Source organism: Poeciliopsis prolifica, unplaced genomic scaffold (genome assembly GCF_027474105.1).
Source record: "Poeciliopsis prolifica strain line A6 unplaced genomic scaffold, Auburn_PproV2 SCAFFOLD006, whole genome shotgun sequence".
NCBI lineage: Eukaryota > Metazoa > Chordata > Actinopteri > Cyprinodontiformes > Poeciliidae > Poeciliopsis > Poeciliopsis prolifica.
Genome location: NW_026562381.1, coordinates 10,956,612 through 10,978,655, shown reverse-complemented (window position 1 = coordinate 10,978,655; position 22,044 = coordinate 10,956,612). Strand labels below are relative to the sequence as shown.

Below are 22,044 nucleotides of genomic sequence, written 5' to 3'. Positions count from 1 at the left end.
CAAAGTCTCAGGAAGAGGAAGCACTGAATTTTCGGCTTATTTCAGGGATACTTTTAAGAATAAATATGAGTTCAAAATAAAATCAAATTTTTTTTAAATATCAGATCCAATTTTAATCAAATTTTTTCTCTCTCCTTCTTTTATGAAAGAGAAATTGCAAATGAGAGAAAATATTTTCAAAAAATGACTAAACTGGTTTAAACCTACAGATGTATATGTCTTCCTGTTATTATGCTGTACTTTACCTGAGTAAAGCGCTTTTTGTCTTTTTCTTTTATGTTGTTTTGGGCACCAAAACTGATTCCAGCCTTGGGGCCCTTGTTTTCTTAAATCCGGCCCTGCTTCCTCTTCATTCATGCATTACTTTACGTTGAACTGTCACTTACATTTCTTATAACTTGTGTTGAAGTCTGTGGTTGATTTGGAAGAAAAGGCATTGAAGAATAAACAGCTACATCCAGATGCTTTATTAAAAACTCATTTTAATAATCTTTCCATCTGAATTTGGCTCCCAAAAATGGCTCTTATTTGTGTTGATAAAATTAAGCCGTTTTTTCCTCTTTGGTTTTCTGTTTACTGACGGCCTCTGCTATTCACAGCAAGAGTAACATGTGAGCTGATTTTCATTCTTTTGCAGCAAAGGACAGGTGTGTCCTCTCAGGTAGTCTGCACATTCACACGTCTCTGCACTGATCGCACATCAAGGCTCGCTCTTTGTCTGCTCTGGTTGGTACGAGAACAAAGTAGAACAAAAATGCAGCGTGTGATACAGAGCTTTTTGTGATTTCACACAGAGGTTGAGTTTCATTTTATCCCACTGACATGTCTCCAGGCAAAAGCAATTTGAACATCTTCACTTTTATTGCTGTTCTCACCCCCAACATTCAGCAGAGATGGAATTTGTTGTGCTAATGGGGGGATTACAAAGGATAACTTGGAAGGGTTGTAAATCTGTGGCAGATAAAGAGTCATTTTTCTGTTGTGTGTTTTTTTTTTTAATTATGAAAAAAATGTGGGAGTTTACTCCAGATTTGGTTTAGTGTGTGTGCAAACTACTGACCATGAGGCTATTAAGTCTTAATAATGTTCTGCTGCTTTTGCATAGTTTCCAAAAATATTCTTGATGTCTGAGGAATTTTTTTCCTTTGCGTGTTTCTTTATTCATCCAACACAAATATTTCCACTTACAAATTTAAAAAAACGAAACAAACCAAATGAGTGAATGAATTTGGCATTATTAATATTCTTTTTTTCACTCTCCACACTGTATAATTTTATTCTAGTTTCTACTGCAAACATCTTCGTACATTTGAAATAAGACAAAACTAACTTTCAAGTATCTTTTTGGCAAAATATAAGAGCTTGTTTTAAATCAATGAGTGATTATGTGGTGAAATAATCTGTCAGTGAAACTAGAACTTCTTCTTTAATCAATATTTGGGAATTATTGACTTAAAACAAGCTCTTATATTTTCCTAAAAAGGCTCTTGGAAGTTAGTTTTGACTTATTTCAAGTGTACTTATATATTTAGACTGAAAATTAGACCAAAACACTTGGTGAGATTTTATGTTTTTCACTGTGGATGTTTTAAATGTTGGCTTTTTTGTAATATTTCACCTGATTGTGGTGTGGCTGGTAGATCAGAATAACATACCGTAAACATATCAAAACAATCATTAATGTAGCAAATGAATCACCTACGACAATTATTACATATATGGATAACAGATGGATCAATAATCCCTTTGAAAATGCAGTCACAATGTAAAATAAAAAATCATCCATACTTTTCAAACTGCTTAAAATTGATATGCCTGTAAATATCTAAATGGCTTTTAAACATAATCAAGACATTTTGCTTTGACTTCTCTGTATTTCTTAAATATGATGATGCTATTTACTGAAAGACCAACACACTCAGATCAGAGCTGTAATCAAGTCAAAACTGGGCAAAACCCCCCAAACATTTTGCATTTATGACAAAAAATAAATTCTGTACAGCTTCTAACTCCTCAAGTGGCTTTCAGCTTCACATGGTTGAAATTATGTAAAAAATAAAATAAAATCTCCTACTGATCGCCTTTTTCTATATAATTATTAATCAGTTAATCCAAAAAAATCAAGAGATTATTTTTGCAGCAGCTGATTGATGCATCAATGCATCAATTAGCTGCGTTGATGTCAAGTGGAGCAGAAAGGTCTGAGCTTTTCACACGTTGATGTTAGAAATATGTTTTTTGCTACAAAATGATCATTAATTAAGGCAATGAAATATTTGTTTACTTATTTAAAAAAGGAATTAGGCTTTAAAATGTTTCTTACTTTGTTTAAAAAAGGCTTAAATAAAATATTGCAAATTGTTCCAATGTTTTTATCCGTTTAATCGGCAGGAAAATCAATGAAATAATCAATAGCTGCAGTGAGAGTTGAGGTGTTCGATATGTTAGTTTCTCTTTAAAAGTCGAGTTGTCTGTTCTTTCTCCACTTTACCAAATTAGGTGTAATGCCGTTATATAAATACTTCACTTCTGATTCTGTTAAATATAGTTTGTTCTTGCCGTGTGAAGATGCAGAGAGCGCTCAGCACACTGACCACAAGATCACCACTTCCTGTTTGCTTAAGTTCATTTCTGATGAAAGATTATTTTCATTATCTTCTACTATGTTAACTTTAACACAATATAATAGAAGCAATTTTCTTTTTTCTTTCTGATCACATTTCTGAATGTTTTATAGATCAAATATGAAAATTTGTTTTGGTAAACGTGGGGAAGAGAGACAGTTTGCTCCTCCTCTGTCTGTCAAGTGTTTCAGTTTTTACATATTTTCACAGTTTGTTGTTATTGCATGAAAGCAAAATGCTTTAAACTATCAGGAAAATATGTAAATTATTACAGTTTTCAGTAGATATAAAATTGCTTGCTACTTTATGAGGTTCAGCTGCAGGTTAATACCAATCAATCTGCAAATCAAGTATTCTGGCATAAAGATGTTCGAATTGGACATAAGAATGAGGAAGAAAAAGGATTCGCAAAAATAAATTGTCCAAATGTTGCCTGACGTCTGAGTCTCAGTTTCAGCGAAATATTCAGGCAGTAAAGAGAATTTGGTCTATTTGACATGAAACATGATCTTTTTTGTTCTCCAGTCCAGTTTTTTTGTTTTGTTTTACCCCTAATCTGGAATATTTTTGTGCATCACTCATAATCCATGTCCACCTACATGTCTGGAGGAATAACAAACAGCATTCTGGGACACTTTAATGTTTTTGTGTGGATAAAAACAGGATTATAATAGTTTCTGGTAAATCAGTTAGTTTTAATTAGTTAGTTTTCAAATTTTTATAACTTTTTTTTTTGTTTAGTTTCTATTAGGTGTAGTAGTTTTAGTTTTTTCACACTTTGGTTCATTTTTGGATGCAGAATTCAAAGAGGTATAAATTATAAACCTATCCTTTTGGAATAAATCTGCTCCGCTAGTGAAACTCTGAGAGCAACAGAGATGCTTGTAATCCAACAAAAAAAAAAATTGGCGAGGAGACGAGCAGCACCACATTAGATTGTGATTGGCAGCGCTAAGACCCGCCTCCTCGCTCTGACTGGTTGTTTCTTGCACTGGGAGATCAATTTTATCACAGATTATCTATCTCACACCAAACTGTCAAACTATGTACAAAAATATATTTTTATAAACTCTACACAGTGCAACTTAGACAAAAATATTTTCAGTTTTTGTTATTTCTGTAGTTTTAGTTAATTTTATCAACTTTAATAGTAAGCTGGCCCATAGAAAATATATCTTTGGAAAATGGGTGCATAATAAAACTACATCACCAAACTGACTCATTTAATTGCTCAGAATGTCTTTTTCATATCGTAAAGGGAGAAAGCATTTATCTCTCTCATGCTGATTTTAATCACCTGCTTTGCCCTTATTGTTTGGTCAAAGTCTAAAGTCACGGCATACCTGTCTGATTGTTTACTTACACCTCCAGTACTCCTCTGCCTCTGCTGGAGGAACCCGTCGATCGTCTTTCAGCCCGTTCTAGGTGTGGCCTCCATGTTTGTCGTTTCTGCTCTTCCCTCCCCCCTCAGCCCTCATCCAATCCCCGCCATCAAGCACAACTCACCTGAAACCATTTGCATGCTCCTTGCTGATTGGCCAGGTGAAGGCCCTGCGCCTCAGGCCGTCTCTACCAATGGCGACCGCCCTGCGTGACTCATAGGGAGAGGACAAGTTGCTTCACTACACTTCTGCTTTTTTTCCTGTTTCAAACAGCAGCCATTGCATTGTCGTGTTTTTCCCCCCTCCTGTGTAATTTTTTTGTTTTGTCAGTGTGAGGAAGAGGTGTGGGTCTGGCCACTTCACGGCTTTAGGCACCTTTCCTCCTCATCTGAATACGTCTTGGATTATTCCCAGTTTCACCTTCTTGTTGTCTCTTTTTTTTTTCCAATGGTCGGTGCGATCGACTCTTGTTCGATCGCTATAATGGATCCTGTCATCCGAATCCAGTGTCTTTGAGGTCAGTTATGAACAACTGTCATGTGAACTTTTGCTTAGTCCGATAGTTGAAGCCGTTTTGGTCGTGATGTTTGAAGCCAATCTTCAGAAATTGATCAACATTTTTGTAAATTTAACATTTGTTTGTCATATTTGGGTTTAAATTGGGTGAATATTTGGTAACAGTCCCATTCAAAGCAGAAAAGAAGTTAATTTGACAAATGACTTTACAACATTTTTCAGTTACACACCTTGTCCTGTCACAGGTCTCTCAGGAGCTTTAACAAGTTATTCCAGTTCAACTGAAGAACCTCTCATTTTTTCCACGCTTACTTCTGTTTCACATCTTAATCATGGAAAAAGTGAAACGAATTTCACTGTTTTATGATCAATGTGGTTTACATTAAACCTAAGCTGCTTTATAGAAACTGTGTTTTTGAACTTTAACTCAAAAAAGGGTTACAAACTTGATTTTTTTTTTTATTTGTGTTTGCACATTGTTTTCAGAAACTCTCTCAGCGATCTTTAACTGATATGCTTGTCTCTTGCATTTCTTTTACAAATTGTTGCCTTATAAGGGGTGTAGAAGCAAGGGCGGGAACAGAGTTTTGCAAGCCCCTGGACCAAACCCACATCTATTTTTCATGGTGTGTTAATCAGTAATTACTGACTAAACTGTCCTTTAGGTGGACGTAAAAAAGAGGCTTTTGTGTTTTCGCCTCCATCAGTTCGTTATGTGTAAAGCCGGTCATGCACTGCTTCATGCATCACATCTTAAGTTCACCAGAACAGAATGTCACTCTTCTTGTAACGTGGAAGGATGTCTTTTTGTGCTCACTGGAAAGTTTAAACTTTAGTCGTTTGCTTCCTCTTTTCTGTATGACCTCCTCCTGATCTGTGTTTTTTTTTTTTTTTTTACATTTACCCCCCTTTGAAACAAATGATTCTGCTTAACGTTTTTGAGAAGCTGTTTCTAAAAGTTGCTCCGAGCAGCAGAGATAAAAGCTTGCTTCCTGTTTCACCAGAAACCCAGTCTGCACTTAGGGGACCACAAAAAAACACAGTGTGCATGCTGGAGTAGTGCATAAACGTGCTTGCAGCCTGAGATGCATTCACACCCAATTCAGTTGGAGATGAAGCTGCTCAACTTTGGTTAAACATATTGAAAAAAGCTGAAAAGATTTTATTATTATTCTTTATCATTTTTATGAAAATGTTTGCTGAAATACACCTCTGGAAAAAATATAAGAGGCCACTTAAAATGATCAGTTTCTCTGATTTTACTTTTTACAGGTGTATATCTGAGTAAAATGAACATCGTTCTTTTATTCCATGAACTACTGACAACATGTCTGAAATTACAAGCAAAATGTTTGTATTTATATGCAGAAGATGAGAAACGGTCAAAATAACAAAAAGAAAACAAGTTAATGTTCATTTAGAAACAGCGATGCTAATGTTTTAACTCAGGAAGAGTTCAGAAATCAGTATTTGGTGGAATAACCAGGAGGATTTCAGTGCAGTGGTCTTTTTATTTTTTCCAGAGCTGTACTTGTTTTTCTGCAGCTCAGGGCTTTTTCAACTAGGAAAGAGAAAAAGTATTTATTCTGCATATTTATTCTCACACCCTTTAGCATTTGTGTGTGAATGACTCTGTTGTTGACCTGGTCTGACTTTGCATTTGTCCTACATTTCTCCTCTTTTCCCACCCTGATTTGTATTGTAAATGAGGCCTTCGTGCCTCACAGTATCACCTCAGACTAGCTGCTGTTTTGCGACACTGTGTGAATCTCATTTGGGGGCTGATAAGGAGCAGAAAGAAGTGGGACAGGGGACAGGATGGTAGCTTCAGGTTGGCTCTTCTTTCTTTACAAAGTCAACAAGTTTAGTCTGTAATTAGATCATTGGGGCTTGAGCAAGAGGATCGGGACGTTGCAAGAGGAGGTCCGTGATGAGGACGAGAGGAGGCGGGTTTTGCTGCGTTACTACAGTTTCAGTGTTTTGAGATATGTAAAAATGGAGGGATTATTGTGTTTTATGTTCCAGGCAGAAACTCTGAAAAGAATAAACAGTGTTTGTGTTCTGGTGGGACAAACATCAGCTGTGATAAATGCATGCAAACTATACATCCAACCTGTAAGAAATATGTAAATAAGCCTTGATTGCATGTGTTTTAAAACAGGTTCTGTTAGAAGCTTATAAGTATCTTACCTGTAGTAGATAATGCACCTGGTGTCTTCATTTAAGTCCAACCAAATAAATGTTCGTTGGACTCAAAAAACGTCTACTTCTACATTATAAATGCTGTTTTCAGAACATTTCAATAATTTGTCCATTCAGACATTTATATGGAAACCAGGTTTTTATTCATAGAAATGGAGGTATTGAGTTGTGCAGCACCAATGAGCGTCCTCTGTGAAACACTTACTGAATGTGCTCTAAAATGGGACGTATCAAACTGGAGGCCCGTGGGCCAGATCCGGCCCGCCAAAGCTATTTATGTGGCCCTCAAGACTCCAGAGGACCACTTAAATAGAACGTCAAGACAACAGTTGTGTGCTAAAATATTATTTTCTTAGTCAAATTAAATAAATTTTTGTCTTTGTAGTGCCAAATTACATAAAAATGTTTTTATATTTTTATTTAATTTTCTGAAGTACACAGAGAAGTACTTCTGAAGTCTGTAGTATTTTAGGGTTTCCTCCAAAAATCTAGCTAATCCTGGTGGTAGGGTTCGCTATGCCAGTCCACCAGTTCCCCACCATGTTTTTCTTTTTTTAAATATTAAAAGTTGACAGAAAATTTTGGAAGTAAGACATCAACAATAAAAAATGATCTGCTGAAGAAACTAATGTTTCATCCTATACAAACATAGCTTAACCTGACTTTGATACTACTGTTACTGGTGTATTAAAAAATTAATTTAAAATAAAGAAACAATGTTTAGCCTGGTTTGACTGTTTTAGAGTAACTGTCTCATAATGAATGAAGGTAACGTAAAAATGATTGATTTTAAATGAATGCTACATTATTGACTTTTCCACTACTTTACTTTTAGAATCTAACAGGAAGTCCATTGGTGGCACAATGACTCTAACCTCTGTTTCCTGTGAAAATAATCACTGGTTTCACTGTAAAAATCTAAATAAATGCCCCAATCCTACAGCAACGACTGTGCGAAGGTTTAAAGCCGTTTTAAGACCGTAGACGTTCACCTGCTTGGACAAGCTATTAGGTTCTGGCATCGATTAGTCTGTATTTATACTAAATGAAGATAATTATCTACTGCAGTTACCCACTTAGATTTTAACAGGAACTCATCGTCCCTCATTATCCCTTTAAGGCATGAAATAAATCTGAGCCGCCTCGTTCTGCCACATTAGAAATAATGTCATGAGGAGATTTTAGGTTGATAGTTTGGAGGACCTCAAGCTCTCTGGAAATTTCTTGATTTGCCTGGTGAAATAAGCTATAATTTATGAGAATACTACCGTTGTATTCACTTAAAATATACTTTTATGTAATACAGAAAAGGGAGAATTACTCGTAAAGCAACGCGTACGTTTTATACACAAACTTTTAAAAATTTTATAAACATCTAAATTTAGAGGTTGGTAAATATGTTTATTGTGCAGAATGTTTTTCTTTTTATAGAGAAACATGGTGATATATTAATAGCTAGTCATCTGAGAGTGTTGCATTTGTTCAGTTGACTGGCTGTGTTAAGCAACATGTGGGGGAGGGACTCCTAATCTTTGCATCAAATCTGTAGAAACCGTATTTCAGAGAACATTAGGCTATTTCATTTTGAGTTTCACTTCAAAATAATGGTAGATGATGATGCTCTTTTAAAGCTTACATCTTGAACTGTGAATTTATCTTTATTGAAAGTGAGTAGGCGTGTGCAGCAACAGGTAGGGGAGGGGCAGCTCTGCTTTTATTCTGTGTAGACTGCAAATTCTTAGAAAATCTGGTCACTTTTACTGAGAACTTGTTAAAAGGAGTGGAAACAATCTGTGAGAGTATTTTCCCACAACGTTTCGAAACCTCTGATGTTATTAGCTGCCACCCAACCCGACGTGTTGCCATGTTGGGCTTTTAGTGTCATTATAACATCCATTAATTTAGAATATTGAGTTGGAGACGAGACGTTTTCATGCTTTTGCTTATATTTGCCTTAGGCTGATCAGCTAAATAAAACTACCGCAATAACTCATTTCCACTCTGGTGAAGTCTGTAGAGCCATAATAGGTTGTTTATGGCCAGTTTTACAAGTTTTGAAAATCTCTTACTTGCTGTCAGGTGACCTGCAGGTCCAGCACATCAGCCCTGTAATTGAGGAGGCTCCAAGAAACCATCAGACTCATAGTGAAACTGCTTTATTTCCCTAGAGTACCTTATTTTTTGGTCAACGTATATGGAAAATATTAACATGAGAAAGTGTAACTCTGTTTTGCATGCCTCTTTAGAAGTTGTACTCTCTGCCTGAAATGGATTTTGGCCGAACAGTTGGAGAACTTGTAATGGGAAGTTTAATTCCTGTTTTTTTTTTTTTTAAATCTGGGTGGGGAAAGTTAATGTTTAACTTTCTCTTCTGCTTTAGCAGCTACTGTGCCTCTGAGCAAGGCACATTCTGTATCCAGTTGTGCATTTTAGCAGTCGGTACTGAGAGAAGCCCTCCCTTGATAAATAAAACTAAATTGATTGAGCAATGGTGTCTCCGTGTTGCAACCCTCTCATATTTGGAGCATGCTGGGACTGGCTGGCCTTTTTTTCAGTAATACACAGCTGTGATCATCAAATCTGAGGAATGCTTTATGAAGACAGACAAACCTGAGATATGCAGAGTATTTAGATTTTAGTCCATGATTCACTTCTTAAATCTTTCCCTTCAGAATTTTAATGGCTGTCTATATTGTTTTCTTCCTCCATCTTCAATGAATCTGAACTGAATAAGGATAGAAGGCTGAGATTTATCCTGTTGTTACAGTTTTTCTATGTTCTTAATTTTGTTAGAGGTCAATACAGTTATTTTTAAACACCGAAAATTTGTATTAGGAAATGTATTTATTGTGGAATTTATACCTTTGATAGGGTGACACAAAAGCAATACAATGGTTTTGTGTCTACTTTAACATTATCCTGTAAAGCTGTTAAATCAATAAAATTAGTGCTAAAATGGAGGGATGTGTGGCGCACAAAGAAAACATAACTATTCATTATAAAAGGTCTGACAAAAACCTCAATATAATTTGACTAAGATTATTTTGTCAAAAAAGGGAGCCAATATATGATGCTGAAGCTTATAACCGGTTTTAAAAAACGTTTAGCGATTAGCATAGCTAGCGCTGTTAGCATTGCTAGCGCTGTTAGCATTGCTAGCTATTACAGCAGCCTCTATGTTGATCTGTTGGGTTGTAAAATGTGAGAAACTCCCAACAGGCTGCTGGCATTTCCAAATCATGTTTAAAGTGATAAAAGTGAATAAAATAAATCTTTTTTGCTTCTCTGTTTAACTCTTGGAGTTGTTATTGTGACAACAACTTGCAGTTCTCCTAAATATAAATTAAATTGATTGAGCAATGGAGTACTCTCTATATTAAACAGAGAACTTTAATTTAAAGATTACAGATCTATGTATAGATATATCCACTCTAGGAATTACCTCATTATCAAGCGTGATGTTTATATTAGATTTTATAGATGGGCCACATCTCTATTTCTACTGTAATAAAAGCAGACTCTTTTCTTTATTCCTAAAGTATACTGACCTTATTCTAGTACAGATCATTAACTTCTTTCTTTATCTGTCTCAAATTTTCACTTTTGCTAGTGAAGATGTTTAGATAAAGATTAATATAAAGCCATCAGTAACTAAAAATTAAGCTTGTTTGCTGCACCTGTTGGGTTTTTTCATCTGGGTACATCGGTCAGGCTGAAACTCAGAGAAAGGTTTTGTGATTTTAGATTAAAAAAAGAGGGTCAAAATGCCCATAAATGAGATATATGGGACATTGTGACACACCTTTTTATGACTTTTTGTGGTTATGTAATGCTTCTGTGAGAGCAAAGGGTATTGAGGTAGTTATGTGAAACTTTAAATTGGGTATTGTATAATCTTAGTTTTAATCAAAGGCATTTACTCAGAATAATGTTTCAGACAAGTGAAGGATCCTAGGCTGAAAAATAAAAAGTTTTCTTCTTAGGTGAGGTGCAAACAAGACAATAAAAACCACAAAACAGACAGTTTTTCATACCTTTTTAATTTTATACGTCATCAACCTGGAGGTCGTATATGTTTATCCACTATGATTTGCTTGCAGCATTTGCGTGGGTGAAGGCAGGTTTATTTCATCCCAGATCAAAGCAACATGCAGAGCATCATAAAAATTTCCTTTACAGATCTTTGTTCAACTCTGTCTTCAAGCGAGTCATTTGCTACTGCATTGGGTGTAGAAATATGATGTATTTATACCTTTATGCTTGCTTTTCTGAAGTGGCCTGAAAACACATCCATGGTGCAGTGTTGTTCTTTCCAATTATGTGGTTCCACCCTGCATGAGGTGACGTCATGCAGAAATCCACTCCCGTGTGCGAGATGTGTGTGTGAACATAAAACTGACTTATTAGGACTGAAATAGGTTTTATCTTGTGCTGATTTAAACAATGTGTGGTACAGAACGATCTGTTTTGATCTAAGCACAGAGGAAAATTGATTTCCCACATGTTTTCCAGACATTCTTGTCCCAGACATCCAGCTGCAGTGATGTCTGTCTGCAAGCATCAGCAGCAGATTCTCATATGGAAAACCTGCCATGTTCATGGCTCCAAACTGTGTATTTATCAATTAAATGTTTATCTTTACGCTCAACTTTAACTACACATTTTTTCATAAGACTTGCCTCTAAAACTATAACGATGTGGGTGACTTGTAAATGTTTTATTTAGTTTGACGTTTCTCTGCAGTAATATTTAAAGAGGACAGTTCTTTTTGATGTGAATGCATGAACACAATGGCTTTAAATAACTCCTATATCAGAAATTGCACTGCTTTCACGCTGCATTTTAAGTGAGTCTCTTTTGCATGCTGCAGTAATTTTTTCAGGAAAATGCACATAAAAACAATGCGACATACAAATTGTACAAGCTGCAAACTGTCCTATATTTATTTACATTCTGCAGAACTGATGTTTTCTTTTACAATATTCCTGAGAAAGGATAAGTTGGATGTAGAATAGCATTTTATTTTAGCTTCTGACTTAGTAGAAATACAGTTCCGTGCTATTAACAATTTACTTATTTTTGTATTTAAAAAAAAAAAAATACAAGTTTTTTATAGTTATGTTGGCTTTCACACATAGGCTACATAAAAAAATGTAGATAAACCAAATTTGGTTGAAGTGTTTAGCATGGTGTGCTTTTTATAGAGTGACACCAGTTTAAGATGCGTGGCTTTTAAACAGCATTATCTTTTCTTTCCAAATGATGACTGTCAATGTTTTTCATGACCAACAATATTCCAAATTGACAAACTTGTTTGTTTTTTATTTGAAAGTAAAGCTGGACAATAAATCAATAATGGTATATATTGTGATAAGACACATGATCAGTAGAGATAAATTATAGATCTGATGGTATATTCAATATATACAATATTCACTGAACTCTGATTGAGAGCTGCACAGCATGTAGGCCTTGGAGGAAAGGCTTCATCTGCTCCACGTCTCACAGCCAGCCAATCAAAGTTGGTGGAATTAATGAACTCACTCACTCTGTGGTTACCTAGCAACTCACTCACTCTGTGGTTACCTAGCAACACGTTGTTAGTAAACTACCGCAGCAGCAGTTTCAGGTTTTCCTCTAATTGCTTAAAAATGAAAAATGAGTTTTTGTGTTGGTTACTGGGATTTTCTGTACTGGTAGAAGCAGTTTGAGGCCCACCTGCTTTCTCTTTGCCGTACTGCAGGACCTGCTTTACAGCCCTCTCCCTCTGTGTTCCCAAGCAACAGCCACTCCCTGTTTACCTTTGCGTTTTTGCATTGTGATTCTCATCAGGATAACACAACCTCAGCCCCTCTGGAGACCGACTGTCGGGCCTCTTTATTCAAAGTAGCACCAAAGGATAAACTGAATCCTTACGTCCGTCTTCCTGAAAACTGTCACATTTGGTTGAACTCATGTTCTTATCTTTTGCCTGCTTCTCGTGTAATTACTGTACATCCTTAATATGGTGGAACAATACTGCAGTGTAAATATGTTGTTATATGAAGCCCGCTCACCACTTCTGTGTCTAAACAGGTAGTTTATTGTCCTCCTCTCCTGCACCCATGCTGCACCTTCCTCATCGGCTGGCGATCATAAAAAAGAATATTTCATAAAGCTTTCTCAAATATTGACCGACTCAGGCAGACTGTCCTTCTGCTTCCTGCTCACGTCTCAAACACTTCTCCATATAAGTAACATAAGCCATTGTTTGATGTGTGCGGGATTAAATTTGTTGGCCTACAGACCAAATTTGAGAAAACATTTAAAGCTGCAATATGTAACTTTTTCAAAGAATGTTATGACAGTTTGTTATCAAACAGATAATCTGTGAAAAGATCGATCTCCTCCACTTCTCCTCTGAGCTGCTCTTGTCATGTGAAGAAATGCACTGCTCCCGACCAAAAACAACCAATCAGAGCCCAGAGGAGGATCTTTGCGCAACCAATCAATCTCATGTACTTGCTGCTAAAGGTGCTAATGGTGGAGAAACAACTTACTGCTACCAGAAAAGCATTTATCTCACATCATTGGTGGCCATGCTGACTAGCTTAGCATTCACAACATGTTATGCTAGCTGCAGCGTCACATGAGATTGTGATTGACAGCACTAAGACTTGTCTCTGGGCTCGATTGGTTGTTCCTAGTTAGCACTGGGAGAGGAATTTTTTTTTCACATATTCTATTATTATTATATTCCACAAATATTTTTTACATATTTGTTCAAACAGTGACAGTTTGAACAAATATGTAAAAAATACAGTTTCATAAAAGCTACTTACTTCAGCTTTAAATCAGACTTGAGTGCCTGAATTAGAAATAACATCGTAATCCATAAAGAATGCAACCCTCACGGTCATTAGTTTCAGTCACATTGCTGTGCAAGTTTTTCCTCTGCTTGTGTTTTAAAATATGCATCTGGTATCTCAAATGCAGTGACTCCGCACTTCTGTGCTCAGATCCTGGAACGGGCCACATTTACTGGCATCAAGATTAGATAGAAATGTTGGAGAGTGACACCGGACACCACACTGACCCAGTATCCAATTGTGTGAAATCAGATAAGACTTAAGTCTTGGAGGGGAGCTGGGCTGTCTCAGAGCGAGTGGGCCTACCTGTGAGGCTTCACCAGTGATCAGATGGGAAGTGCTGATTAACTTATTATAAGTTCTTAAACTGAAACATGAGCTGCAGACGTTTTAAGAACAGCTCTGCAAAAGGTGTAAACCGCTGTTTAACTTTTCAACTAGTCCTGGCCAGAGTGAGATACTGAGTGTCTGATGACCTTCAGTAAAAATGCATTTTACAGTATTTACGCAAGTAAGACAAAAAATTATGACATTATATGGCTGTTAAGATAAAAAAAAATATTTCACTGTTTTATGTCCATTGTTATTATGATACATAATGGCTTTGTATTGACAACATACATGTATATTGCTCATTAATTGGCAAATTTCTCAGGTTTTTACAACTTGCAACCCAAATGTGGTCTGACTTCCAGACATGTAAATATCGTTGCGGCTCAGTTTACCTCCTTCATCCTTGTGGGGAAGAGCAGCAGTCGTTTCCAGAATGCCAGGCTGCTATTGTAAGAAAAGCTTGTCACATAAAACAGAAATCATTATTGTTTCCCTGCCTGCTCACGCTCTGCTCCATCCCAAGGTGTGTTCCCTATTAGATATTTCTGCATACCTGACGGTGGGAGGACACATGCGCCTGTGTGTGTCCAGACCTGTTTGGTATGCGCAGCCGGGTCCCCTATCCAGCCTCCACTCCGACTTGGAGCACTGAGACTCCTGCGCTCCATCTGAGCCCGTACCTCAATGTGTACTGTAAACAAATCATCGTATGGAAATTGTCCTGGCAAGGTTCAAACTGTAGACAAACTACAAATTGATTTCTGTCCCTTGAAGGTAACAAGCTATTGTGTTGTAGTTCAGATTTTGATGTATTAAACCATAAGTTCAGGTTTGGAGCGGGCTGCAGGTATTTTTCTGGGTATTGTATCCTCTCTTCCCAGCACTGGGCCGTTGCCCTGTGCTGTAACACGTTGGTATCGGTATGAATGTAAACACTTTGAGCTCCAGTTGTCACTGATCTAATATGAGACTGAAAAAAAAAATATGTTTTCGTCTGTTTTTATCTTTAATTTTAAATTTTTCTAAGGGAAACTGAGAATTTCCCGCCTCTTTAAGCCTCTGGTAGTTGCCACTCGACAGCCAAACTACAGCAGACGGAAGAGAGTGTAAGCTGGGCAGTAAGAAGCAACCAACACTCATGTACTGACTTGCATGTTTTTTATTCACTTGTAAAAATGGAGTGACTAGCAATGTAGATGCTATCAAACATGCTACCTTTCAAGATGAATAATGCAAAAAGAAAGTCTGTAACTGAGCTGAGGCAATGCTATTATGTTTGGAGTAATACCTTTCTGATACAAAACTAAGCTTTTTATTTTCTTTTTTCTACTGATTGGCTTGGAGATATTTTGTTTCTACGTCTTCTGTAAAGACATGTCGATTCCCAGTAATGGTTTTAACCAGCGATGGGTCACTTCCTGTCATTTTGGTTTGATGTAGAGTTATAATCGTTCATATTTCCAAGAGTCAAGTGGTTCAGATGTGGGATCACAGCAGAAATATTCGGGAATGGAGCGAAATGCAAAGTTTTCATTTGATATCGCATTGCTGAATTTTGTTACAAATAAGTTTTGATAATTTTTAAGGCTCATTTACGTCCAATTCGTGGAAATACCAAAGCATAAGAAAAATACACCAATGTACGAGTTAAGTAAATTGAAACAAAATGGTTGAAAGAGTTTTAAATGAAGGGATGAAATAGTAACACCAAAGATTAGTGGACACAATATGTAGGTATTATTGATGAAAACTCTTCAAACCAATTGGCACATTTAACCAAATGAATCAACTTTCAGTGACAACTGAAATGTGTTGTAGAAACTAATATGCTGATGTTTAGAGAGACGAGAGGGAAAAAACGGAAGAAAAAAATGTGGGTCAGGAGAAATATCTTTTATATATTACTATTTTGCCCCTTATGTTGATTTAACTCAACTGTAGCCGCCTATACTAATAATGGCAGATCTGTTTGTTTTACTTCATTAAAGTGTTTTCAGTTTTGATTCTTTTAAAATATGATTAAACCAACTGTACCTGGGTTAACTGCTTATTTTTACCAAAGAGTAGAAGCCACACTGCTAATTACTTACAATTAATTACAATTGTAATTTATTCTAAATTACAATTAAAATTGGTACAGAAGATCCTCTGGTGGATACAAACTGATGGCTAATTTAATGGACCATTAACGTCCAAAATGGCAAAACAAACAGCACCTAACCCGAGTAATACAGCTATTTTTTGTGGGAATTGTGTTTGAAATTAATTTTCCTCCTTTGCCATTTTGTATCTTTGCAATTTGTTGTACCCAACATTTTCAGGCACAGTGTGGTGCCAGCTACAGGATGTTTCTTAACGACTTTGTATCAAGATGAACCCGGCGAAGGGAACATTTCGTACCTGCTTTTAAAGACAACTTAAGTTGCAACAGTAGTAGTGCACATTATTGATACTATATTTTGCCTTTTTCTTCCACAATGAAGCCTGTGATAACCAAAAACTTTTTTTAGCCAATCAGACAGACGATGGTGAACAAGCAATGTTGCAAAACTGGCTTGTTTTTTTGTATTTAATGTTGCATCACTCATTGCAGATTACTTCAGCTTTAAGGATCTACCATCACCTCAGCTGATGTTCCCTTAAGTGTTAATCAGGAAACAGAGAGGTCTATCTGCACTAACTCATACAGATAATCCTCACTCCAATCCCTACATAAAACATCCAGATCCTGTGATAAACGTGCAGGAGCCGCGCGGACATCAGAAACAGCAGCAGCTGCAGCAGCAGCGCATCACGCTGTGATGTTTTAACACCACAGTTGTCTTTTCTGAGACTTTTCTGCAATTTCCTGTTCCGTTTTCACAACCTTTCGCGGTTCTTCCTATCAGTGACATGTGGCCTGTTGCCACATTACAGAAATAGGTTGGTGGGGGTAGTTTTGACTCTGATGTTTTTCACAACATGGACATATCGACGGCTAAATTCGATGACTCTTTTAACTGAAGGATTTGTTGGGTTTTTGCACATTTCAAAACCACAATTTAAGTTTTATTTCTAGAGTTTTTGAAGAACTTGGAAGTGTTTCAGCTGTTGTACACAAACTGTGTTTTGTTTACCTATGTCGCATTTTGACATACGAGAAAGCCCCGATGACAGGAACTTGGCAGTTCGTTCTCAGAATTCACATGAAACTGACTCAAGTTAGGGATGTGAGCATGTACAAATGGTTTGGGGTTTAGCTGCGCTGTTAGTTTCTACCCATAGTGTCATCACTGTGGGCAGATGTCGTCTTTTAATTAAAAACGTTCACATCTTTTTGAATACGTTGCTGTCAAAAGGTTAAAATCCAACATCTCTTGCAAATCAAATCAAAGTTTTGCTATTTTACACCCAAATGTAGTGACTTTTAACCAAACATTTAATTTTAAGAAAGCGCCACCATTTGCATGTTCTACGTCACCACTGCAGATAAATCTAGCAGCTATATGATTCATGTAGGAAATGCTATATGTCTGGAAGGCTTGAACCTATCAGAGTCGTGGTTTGTTGTTTGAGAAGGAAGGAGGGGGAGTTGAGAACTTTCCGTTGTTACACAGAGAAAGAAATTTTGTTCTGACTGTGGTTTAACAGACAGGAAGCAGCAGAAGCCCACAGTTCAGTGATGCTGTTCCTGTCGAGGCAAGATTCACAGGTCAGTTTGTGACTCTTCTGCTCGGTTTTAAGCTTTGTCACAGCTTTTTATGACCGCCGTTTCTCCTAAACCGAGCAAAAAGGAAAGTCTGCTCAAGTTATATGTGAACGTGGGAGAAGGATTTATAATGTAACATCAGAGGGAAACTAACAAAAATGCAACTAAAGGCAGGGGCAATTCTAGGATCTGACCTTTAGGGGGGCTTAGCCCCCTGCAGGGCTAAGACCCACGAGAAGACATTTCTAAATTGAACTGCTTACATTCACAAATAAAATTAAGATACATCTTGTCATTAATTCACAGAATAAAAGAACAATGTTCATTTTACTCAGATACTTGTAAAGAGCAAAATCTGAGAAACGTTGAATTTTTTTCCTGAAGTGTATAAACTCATTTTGAAAGAGAATCTCAAGATGACATCATACCGGCAACATGTGCTAACATTAATGAGAGGCAAGCAGCTGTGCAGTGACACAGTCCTCGTGGGGTCTGCTCCCCTGGAAATCATAATTAAATCTACTCAGAAGTATTTGAAGAACATTTTACTAAATTCATAGGATTAATTAACCTAAAACCAGTTTATTGTCAAGGCAAAAGGTTAGTCAGGTTAATGACTAGTGGAAATGAGTCCTTAATCTGAACTTTATTTGAAAATCATGCTTAGAAATTGCATTACTTTTATCTGACTGTTATGTGGCTTTTGGCCTTTTTCTTTAAACAAGAATGTTTGTCCATCTATGGAAAAATAGATATTATAAGTCAGGAATTATTTCAGTTCACAGTTCATGAAGATGGCCTGTCATAGTTTCAGTACTAAACACAAATAAACAGCCTGACCCAAACATTCTGCACTGTTCTTTAGTTTTACCTTTTTTAAGTGACTCTAGAGAGATTTGGAAAATTAATTACAAAACAACACAACAGTCACTAGTCAAACTAAGCATAACAATTTGCATTGCAAGCTGCATCTAAATAGAGGTGCTGATGAGTCAAGTCTGGCCCCAAATAGCTGTTTAAAAAACAAACAATGGCTTTTACTGTTTTCTTTGGAGGCTGGTTCAGGGGCCTGTGTAGTCAGTGTTTTTTTTATGGAGACACTAAAGAAAGAATTAAACACCAACAGAGCAATATTTGATTTTTTAATATGTGAACCAAAGAGCCACTTGTGTCTCCAGAGATTCAGGTCATTTATTTTGGCTAATGATATGATTAATTAAATGTTCAAACTCAACATCCTAAGAAAATAATCAAACCACAATAGCCCTCTAAAATCACAATAAGAAACTGAATCAATCATAGCAAAATGTTCTGTACCATGTCAGCCTCAGGAGATGATTGAGGACGAAGAGATGCTGATTTCTGGTTCTTTAGGTTCTGACGGGTCTTCAGTTCCTCTCCTGATCCATTCTGTCTATTACACAGCAGCAAACTCCGCCACGACGGACACATTGTTTTGTCTTTCAATATACACAGTACCCATCCTAACTGAAACTGTTCGGTTAGGATGGAGCGTCTTTTTACTCACGTTTGTATTTTTTAAAACGTTTTTTTCTTCTAAGGACATGGAATCAGGGTGACAATCCTGTTCACGGGTGCTGAGACACAGTTTTAGGGGTGCTGAAGCAGTTTTAGGGGTGCTGAAGCAGTTTTAGGGGTGCTAAAGCAGTTTTATGGGTGCTGAAACAGTTTTAGGGGTCCTGAAGTAGTTTTAGGGGTGCTAAAGCAGTTTTAGGGGTCCTAAAGTAGTTTTAGGGGTGCTAAAGCAGTTTTAGGGGTCCTGAAGCAGTTTTAGGGCTGCTAAAGCCGTTTTAGGGTTGCTAAAGCAGTTTTAGGGGTGCTAAAGCAGTTTTAGGGGTCCTGAAGTAGTTTTAGGGGTCCTGAAGTAGTTTTAGGGGTGCTAAAGCAGTTTTAGGGATGCTGAAGCTGTTTTAATTTTTTAGATTTTTTGCTAAAGCATCCCTAAAACCTGGCTAGAATCACCACTGACTGAAGAGGAAGTGGAATGTGGTCATTGAAGACATTTCTAAATAGTCGTCTCTGGAAAATAACTAATTTCTGCTATGTCTGATGTCTTATATCCCATAAAAAGCTTAATTTTTGTACCAAAATAGTTCATCAGGCAGTATAAACAAGCGAGTCGGAGTGGAAAAGTACAACACTCTCAGGAGGAGAGATTAAATTCCTTTCTCGTCTTTAAAGCCTCTCTGCTCGAGGTGACGTTTTCTCTCAGGCTGAGTTTAGATCTGGCATGCCACAGATGTTCACAAATAGGCACTTCTTCCAGGTCAAAGTCAAATACCAAATTCTGCTTTTGTCTCTAATGACTGAAATTATCTCTTTGTGGTTTGCATTCAACTTAAAGGATTGATTTATTGCACATCAAGTCAGCATGTCACCTGCAGTTGTTATGAAAATGCTGCATACATCAAAAATAACTTAAAAGAAATTTGAATTCACATCGTAGTTGTTTCTGACGCCTTGAAATTAGTCTCTGTGTCTTTAAGAAGCGCCTACTGTTTCTGATAGGCCCCCTTCAGTGCCTCATAAGAACAATGCTTCACCATTGATGCTGTTTATAGCCACTTGGGAGCGTTGAGTTCAGCAGACATCAGTTCATTTGAATTAATCCCTGATGAAAGGTCTGAAGTTTAAAGACGTTTTCACACCTGAAAGTCTGGTAGACTCTCATCTATTTGGGACAAAAATGGCAACATTTGTTGAGTTTTCGGCTGCTGTAGCATTTTTATACTAAAGTGTGTCAAACGAACTGAACCCTTTAGAAAACCTATTCCCCTCCCCACCTCTTGGGGCGCTGCACCAAGCGGTACTGAACACAAAAACCTCTCAAGAATACCCTGAGTACAAGTTCTGAAAACAAAAATGGAGTGGCATCAGATTTTAGCAGTTGTAGGATTTCTTTTGTGTCTTTACTACAAGACCAGGAGTCATTTCTCCCGCTAACGTTAGCATCGCAGGTTTGTTTTGGTTGTACTTACCCACAATGCCCAGCATTGTAGTCCGCTTCCTGTTGGAGTGGCCTCCAGTCCGCTTGGCATTCACATGCATTCAAGCTGCACCACAGTTCACTTCAACCAAACCAAGACTTATTATTTTTAAGCGTACCAGAGTCAAATTTTCTTGATCTGCATCAGAGCTCGATTAGCATTCGCACTACAAACCAAAAACAAAACAAACTTTCTATCTAGACAAAGTTTTATTAAAGAAGATTAAACAGGTCTGGTGTGAATGCATCCCAAGTCAAGTCTGAAGTTTCAGTACAACTGAAGTCGGTGTTGCTTGAAGAATTACTGAGCTGCAGTTTCTAATGCTAGCTGTAAGCTAGTGTCTCTTATCATTTCTGAAATTTTAATTGCTGCACTGGTTGCAGCAAAAGCGTTCCTCTTATTCAGCTGAAAGGCTTTGAGTTTAAACGTGCTGAGACATAACGTACTGTGCAATACCAGGCGGGAAGAAAAATGTAGAACATAGAAAAAAATACTGTGTACCAAACAGTTTTTGTGACCTGCTGACAGAGGTGCAGCAACCAGGGAAACCACTTTTTTTTTTCACTGGCATTTATGCAACTCCCTAATTGAGTTGGCAACTATACTTATATAGTTCTGGCACAAAATGTAGAGCAAAAATCTAGTTGTTAAATGTTTTTTCTTCCTTTTTGAGTAATGGTTTTCCAAACTCCTGATGTTTGGGTGACTTTTTTTCTTTCTTGGCACAGAAAGCTCTATTGTAACACGTTTACGGGCAAGTTTATTTACTTTTTTAAAACAAAAGGAAACTTCTGTCCAGAAACGAGGATCAGGATCCCCTGATACGCATGTGGGCTATCGCAGGGCTCCAGGAATGAGCTCGAGACTCGTATCACTGAGTCATTTCCTTGACAGAAACCCAGAAGGTCCTGCAACAACAGCATGCTGACAAACACAGTGAGGTCAGGCCTGTGGACGCATCGCTAAGCTTTAGCATAACGCAGAACGTTTTTACAGCTCTTCTGTGCTAAATATAGCTCACATCTTCTGTTTTGGTCAGTTTTATTCATGAGTTTTATGTCTACTTCAAAAACACAAAACCTTACCTGGTCTAGTTTCTAGTGTGAAATAACATTGTTGAGCAAATATTGTGGAACCTTAAAATCTCACACGGGTTTATTCTTAATAATTCTTGAAAGCTGAATCAATGAGATTATTATTCTCATTTAATTTTGACAATAAAAACACTCATAATACAGATTCAGTTCTTCTCCTTTTTATGTGCTGCAGCAATATATAATTGCTAAAACACCAAGTATTTTGGTCTCCAGTGCAAATGACTTATTTCAAATGTATTAACTCACAAGATACAGGAATTTGTTTTACGTTAATAGTTACTTAATATTGATGAAAAGTGATGGTCCCATCGATTGATCAAGATGTGTTTTCAGGTGAACTGGAACG

The 22,044-nt window shown here is 37.0% G+C and overlaps 1 protein-coding gene across 4 annotated transcripts in view; it reads left to right on the top strand.

The window, feature by feature from the left end:
• The window catches only part of LOC129360439 (ETS-related transcription factor Elf-4-like), a 58,156-nt gene that overhangs the window by 11,796 nt on the left and 24,316 nt on the right, over positions 1 to 22,044 (top strand). The window contains exon 1 of one of the 4 annotated variants that reach the window (XM_055030664.1): positions 4,102 to 4,523. The exons of the other annotated variants lie outside the window; for them this stretch is intronic. The gene's annotated coding sequence lies outside the window, so the exon portion shown is untranslated. Of the gene's footprint in view, positions 1 to 4,101; positions 4,524 to 22,044 lie in introns of those variants that run through there. 4 annotated transcript variants of the gene reach the window in all.